The sequence below is a fragment of the Alexandromys fortis genome, unplaced genomic scaffold (assembly GCF_014885135.2).
Source record: "Alexandromys fortis isolate MF-2015 unplaced genomic scaffold, M_Fortis_MF-2015_v1.1 scaffold_39, whole genome shotgun sequence".
Classification (NCBI taxonomy): domain Eukaryota; kingdom Metazoa; phylum Chordata; class Mammalia; order Rodentia; family Cricetidae; genus Alexandromys; species Alexandromys fortis.
The window spans coordinates 2,943,609-2,951,125 of NW_026067918.1; positions in this window are offsets into that span (position 1 = coordinate 2,943,609).

Sequence of the window (7,517 nt, forward strand, 5' to 3'; positions counted from 1 at the left end):
GTCTATATGAATCCCCTGTTAATGCAAACCTGATGCTTATAGGTAAAGGATGATAGAAGCTATAGTACAGTAACTCTAGAAAAAAGAGAAAACTACAGTAGTTATGTTTTATTTGGTGTGGACTTAAAAACAAGGGGCATCTTCTGGAACAAAACAGGCGTAGTAACTCATAATTTTAAAAAGGGCAAATTCTTTAAGAAACCATATTAATTCTATATGTGTATACTGAATGGCTAAGTATCAAAATGTAAGATAAAATAGTATAATATTGGGTCATAAGCCTGAGAGAAAAAAGACCAATCTCTTATCACAGATGTGTAATTAAACATTCCTCTATCTTTAATCAATGAAGTAGCAGAAATCAGAAGAAAGCAGTCTCTCAAACTAACATGGAGCGTTCATGAGCACTGAACCCATTTCAGACCACACAGTGGAAAGCATAAAGTATACAGTACAGTTAACCATGGAATCCCAAGCCCAAAACACAGTTATGAAAATTTCAAATTTAAAAAGCTAAATTTAAAATATTAATTAAATCAAAGATTAAACATTAAGAATGATTAAAATATAGTGAAGTAAAAGAAAAGGAAAATAGGTCAACTTTTATTGTCTGTAGCAAAAGCAGTTCAAAGGGAAATGTATATAGCATTAAGTGCAAATATATTTAAAGAATAAGCATAAAATACTCAAAATGCCTTTTTACCCAAAACACAAGAGGAAGAAGAGCAATTAAAGCCCGAAACAAGAAGAAAAAAGTCATGGAGGAAATTAGTTAAATCAATAACAGGAAAACAATAGAGATAATCAATATGAAAGTTAGAGTCCATTGTCAATTTGATAGACTATAATCATGATGAAGGTGGGTCCTGGATGTGGCAGTGGGGATTATCTTGATTAGTAAATTGAGACTGCAATCCCCAGCCTACAGTGGGCAGCACCATCCCCTGGGCTTGGCGTCCTACCAAATAAAGGAGAAATTGTGGCAAGTATATTTATTCATGACTCCCTTCTTGCTGATTCCGGATACTATGTGACCATCTGCTTAGGCTTCTGCTACCTTGAAATTCCTTCCATGGTGGACTGTACTCTAGGATTGTAAATCAAAATAAGCCCTTACTCCCTCAAGTTAGTTTTATCAGTGTGTTTTTATCACAGCACTAGGAACTGTATTGACTTTATAGATTGTAAAAATAGTATTGCTACATAACTCTATACTCATTTGTTTGAATGGTTAGATAAATTGACCAAGTCTATGAAAGATATAGCAATTGAAATGTATACAAAACAAAAAAATAATTGATAGCCCCATATCCATAATCAAATCAGTAGAGCCAAATTGCTTCACTAGTTAATTCTATCAAATATTTAATAGATACATGTTACCAGTTTTATAGAATATCTGTCAGAAATTAGAAGTGCAGAGAACCCCTTCTTTACTCTATGATGTCAGCACTTTTCAAATACCAAAATGAGATAAAGGCATTGTGCAAGCTGGAAAGACTGCAGCCTCACTATCGCCCATGTCTGGAGGTGCAAGAATTCACAGTTCTTCTAGCAAGTTGAGTATAACAACATATAAAAGCAGGTATAGAATGACCAAATAATGCTGACATATGTAGGTATTTGAACATCTAAAAATCTAAGTGATCTATCACACCAATAGACTAATAGGTAAAAATCATGTGTTTTTACAATTCACTTCAGAAAAAACATTTGCTGAAATTTAATAATCATTTGTGATAAATGAAAAACACCTTCCAGAGAACTTCCACAAGATACAAACTGATATATATATATGTGTGTGTGTGTGTATGTGTGTGTGAGCTACTTTTATATATCCAACACTGAGAAACTGAAACTTAAAAACATCTTTTACAAATAGAAAATAGTGGCCTGAGCCCATCATCCCAGCAATCGGGAAGCAGAAGCATGGCAGTGTATGAGCTGAGCTGCATGGGGATACTCATCTAGAAAGAGATCCAATAATTGGGAATGAAGTTCAGTAATAGGACACTTGTCCAGCATGTGCAACATCCTTGATTTCATCTTTAAAATGGAAAAAAATATAGTAGCACCAAAAATTATGTATATCTTTACAAGATATGAGTAGTAAATATATGCAGACATTTACAAAACATTTCTGAAGAAGTTAAGTCTAAACAAGTGGAGATGTGTCTAATATACACGGATGGGAGGACTCAATGTGGAAATGTCCAGTCTTACAAATTTAATGTCCAGTATCCAAGGAATATAAATAAGTTGTTAGAAAGTTATTTTATAGATATGTAGAAACCAATTATAAAGTCTTATAAAAAGGTAGACGACCTGCCATGACCAATGGTATTTTCAAAGATGATTAACCAAAGGAGGAAGGCCTTTATCCTCCTGCCTTATAGGCTGGGGGCCAAGATAGGATAAGACGGGATGGGAGTAGCAAAGGATGTAATATTCTCTCTGTTTCCTGAAGCTATGGTGTGAAATGCTGTGCCCTCCCCTCCCAGCCACAATGAACTGAAACTTCTGAAAACACTGTGTGTGTGTGTGTTCAAACACTGACAATTTATGCTGTGTCTGTTCTTCACTTCAGTAGTTTGTGTTCTTGCTTAAAGAAGAATCAATTGACTAAAAAGGAAAGATACTGTCATAAACTAAAGGTAGGAATACCACACTCCCATTGAAATAGGAACTAAACCCTGGTGTGAGAAGTCCTTCTGTATATGTGTTGTTTTTATTGGTTAATGAATAAGGAAGTGCTTTGGCCTGCAACAGAACAGAATTGAGCTAGGTGGGGAAAGCTAAACCGAATGCAGGGAGAAAGAAGTTGGAGTAAAAGAGATGCTATGTAGCCTCTGCAGGAAACAGACATGCGAGAACCTTGCCAGTAAACCACAAGCATCATGCTAAAATATAAAATAACAGAAATGGGTTCATCTAAGATGTAACAGCTAACTAGAAATATGCTTAAGCAAACAGTATTGCAAGTAATATAGTTTCTGTGAGATTATTTTGGGTCTGAGTGGCTGGGAATGAACAAGCAGTCTTTGTCAATAAAATACCATGCCAATGTGGACCAGCTAAAATCCACATAAAAGCTGAGAGAGTTTGGAAAGAAATTCTAGACACACACACAAACAAAGTTTAGCCACATTTTTTTTTTGGATGGGCTCTGTTTGCTGCTAGCAAACAAGGGTGCCACGGCTCCTTTAAGAGAGGTCTTTCTGATTCAGCACACACACACACACACAAACCCTACGGTTTCAAAATGATACTTTCCTGGTTCATGCTACTTGCAAGAATAGCTCTGGGCATTTCAGGAGGCCAAGCACTTAAATGGGGGTTTGTCGGCAGTGTGTTACAAATTGCTTAATGGTGACACAGGCCTGTCAATGTATATGGCTCTCAGAGGCGGTGAACATGTCTCTGCCATGTTGGACAGGGCGGAGCCAACTGGCAGTGCCATGGAGTTGGTCCTAGCCATGCCCACTTAACATTTAAATAAAGAAAATGTGCTCCTGGTCAAAAATAATTACAGATACACATGCAATAAAGACAAATCCAGATGGAGAGAACCTCTAAATGGGTCATAGTGTTGGATAAATATATGTAGGCTTAGGAGAGAAAAAAAATAGTTATACAAAGAAGTAAATAGTTTTAAAAAAAAAATGAAGTCTTAAAAAAGACAAAGTACAGTCAGCCATAGACTAAAGGAGTAAAGAAAAATAAGCCATGTAAAGATGAAATATACAAGAGAGTTTGGATTATGTATATTATTGTGTTTTCTTTGAATTTTTTGACTGTGAATGAGCTAAGCACAGAGAGACATTTCATTTTATGGGCTGCTAAGCTAAACTCACATATATACTTTAAAGGTGTCTTGACTTCAAAATTTGGGTCTAAGAATATGTTGCTTTGGAAAAGAGGTTCTACTTTTGTTTCCACAGAGGATGAGAACCTGTGGATTCCTTTCAGACTAATGTGGTTTGATGAACCAAGACCCTCTGAAAGGTCTCTGTGAACCCCCCAAAAGAAAATACTTTATCTAACAAAAAGCAGGAAGAAGTTTGAAGAGGACTTCACTCCAATTTCCAAATATTGTTTATAAATGTTTGTTTACATTTAAAAGGGGATATGCTATAGAGATGAATACTTTGCATTGGTATAGATCTTGATCTACTGATACAAATTTAATGTCAATTTTGTTACATGTATATTTCTGCTCTTGTTTAAGGTATTGGTGTTTATGCAGCTCTTTTAAAAATGTAATGCATAATTAAGAAATACAGGTCAACATATAATCATTTATAATAGTCAAGTTTGTAGTCATGTTAGTTAGCTTTTTAGATGTACTGAGATATATTTCAGATGGATAGTCTTCAAACCTTTCAAAGACTAACTGAATATGGCATTAAAATGTTTTAAGAACTTAGGACTTGGTACTGGAGAGATGGCTTAGCAGTTAAGAGCACTGACTGCTCTTCCAGAGGATCTGGGTTCAATTCCCAGCACCCACATGGCAGCTCATAACTTTTTGTAATTACAGTTCCAGGGACCCAAGACCCATGACAAAACACCAATGCACATAAAATAAAAACAAAAGAAAAAACCCCAAAAAACAACAAAACAAGAAGGAACTTAGGACTTTTAATGACAATGAGACACATTTGCTCCTGGCAGCACCAATTACTTCAAGAGTAAGGAGGCTTCTTATGGAGTTTGCTAACCATTTTGGCAAGAAACTGCTCTTACCTGGAGTACTTGATGTTATGCTGTATGAATTGGACATGCAGGACCCACAGAAAAATAACTGCTGAACTTGCCTAAAGGTGAGATAGTCCTTCGGGGTTCCTGCTTCATGAAAGAATTTCCCAGACATTCTGCAGGACACAGAAGAAAGTGACTGACAAACTGCCAATATAGGTGGAATTGTCTTTGAAATTTCCTGCATCTTGGAAAAGTCTTCCAGATACTATGAGCCTGCAGGCTGAAAATGGGTGCACCAATGTTACAAAAGAACTTTGGATGACTGTCCAGGCAGCGAGATGTCTCTGTCAATTCTAGAGTTTTGGAAGTTGCTTACAATGTACTTCCTGTTTACTTAGGTAATATTATATCCTTCTGGAATCTTTGATGGAATTGAAGAATAGGTTGTTACAGTTTTCCTTAGTTATGATAAAAGATAAAGTAGATATAAATATTGTAACTATATTCTTGCTTGATAACTGTTTTGTTGTAGGTAATTTTACTATGTTAAAGTTAAAACCTTCCTTTTCATTTAGACAGAAAAGAGGAAATGGTGTGGGAAGTCCTTCTGTATATGTATTTCTTTTATTGGTTAATGAATAAAGAAGCTGCTTTGGCCTGTGACAGGGCAGAATTGAGATAGGTGGAGAAAACTTAACAATGCTGGGAGAAAGAAGGTGGAGTAAAAGAGATGCCATGTAGTCACTGCAGGAGAAAGATGTGCCACAACCTTACCAATAAACCATGAGCCTCCTGGTAAAATATAAAATAATAGAAGTGGATTAATTTAAGATGTAAGATTTAGCTAGAAATATGCTTAAGTTGTTGGCCAAACAGTATGGCAAATAATATTGTTCCTGGGTAATTATTTCGGGTCTAGGTGCTAGGAATGAATGAGCAGTCTCTACCAACAAAACCCCCTCTCAATGGGATTAATTTCCTCCACTACTCTTACTAGGATGCTTCTTCTGTATTTACATGTTGATTGTTTACCTCTCACCAGCAGGAGTGCATGTCGGGCAATTAAAAGGCATTAGGGAATCTACCACTACGAAGATTGAGATAGTATAGCTTGGAGGAGAAAACACTAGGAATCTTAAGACTGTAGTAACGTTTACACTCTTAAAAAGAGGCAACAATTGTTGAGATTAATGTTAAGGAAGAGACGCCTCTTGCCTTGTCTTAGAAAGATAGAAAAGGTGCTCTAAGAGTAAAACCCCACCCAGATAAATCTCTAATTTGTGGAAGGTAATACAAGCTGATGTTACTGAGATCCAAGGGGGCTAGGATCAGTCCCAAACTGACAACTGAATTTGGTAGTGTTGTCCTGATGGTACCAGCTTCGACAGCATGAAAGATGCAAGATTGAGAAAGTAATGGATCCTTCCTCTGTGGTTTCGGGAAGCGTATAAATCCAGGGAACATGTGGCAGATTTGGAGTCCCTATGAGAAGACCTGAAGCTCCAGACACCAGACACGGAGCTACAGTATTTGGTGCTTTCTCTGGTGTGCTTCAGTCTTGCTTCTGTCTGATCTTTCTTCACTATGCCTTCATCTCTCCTTTTCAGAATGGGCATATGTATCCTGCCACATTGTATGCTGGAATTATGGAATTTGGTTTTGTATTTTACAGGAAGTCAGTTAAGAGATTGCCTTGTGTCTCAAAAGATAATTTGAAGTTTTGAACGCTGGTAAGACTGTTAAAGATGATGAGGACCTTTGACTGCATTATGATTGGACCATGAGTGCATGAGTGCCATCAGCAGAATATGGTGCTTTGTTTGGGAAATGTCCCCTATCAAGTGCTCTTCATGGAACCTGTTGGATTTGGAGCCTTGCTGGAGAAAGCATGTCACTGGGGGGAGGATTTGAGGGTTTATAACTTTGATGCATTTCCTGTCTTTTCTTTCTGCCTCCTTTCTGTGGATTGAAATGTAACCAGCTAGCTTCCTGACCAACATGATATGCTTTCCCTGTCGTTATGAGATCTTGCTCGCTAGAATCGTAAGCCCCAAATTTTTATTTCTTAGGTTACTTTTGGACAGCAACAGAAAAAAAAATAACCAATACAACGACCCCATCTTTCCTGTTAAAAAAAAAAGCTGATGTAATCACCCTTTCCTAGTAAGGGAGAATCATCTCTTATTTGAAACATCATATAGATTCTCCCTCTACCATTTCCTGAGCAAGTAGGCACTCTCAGATTAAAATACTTCACTTACTTACTTTGTCAGGAATATCACTGTCAGCACCCTATTCTTAAAATGATTATAACCATCCACTCCTAACTATAGATATGACTTATCCACCATCTCCCAGTCAGGCAGAATCTCAACAAATGATTCAACATCCTTCGCAAGAATCTCAGTGGGAGACTGGTCCCTCCAACCAGAAAATTATCAGAAGTCACTGTCTATATTCAGGGATGCCATTATTAGGGTACAGAGGTTATGGAGAATCTCAGATGTAGTAGGAGGAAAGAACCTCCTACATCACTCAGATAGATAAAGACTACAAAGACATCCTTGCAAAGTCTACCATAGGTGGATGCTGGACATCTTCTGCACCCAAAGGAGATACTCCACAGAGAGAGGCCCAAGAACCTACTCACCCCCTACAGGGGACACCCTTTTGCAGGAATCAGATCAATAGATCTCCTTTGTCTTCTCTCCTTCATGTTGTAGGTTACCATTGGAAATTCTTCTTTAACATCAGACTCATCTCCGGTATTTTCCTACAAATTGGCAAACACTTAACCCATACAACCCCAGAAAAAA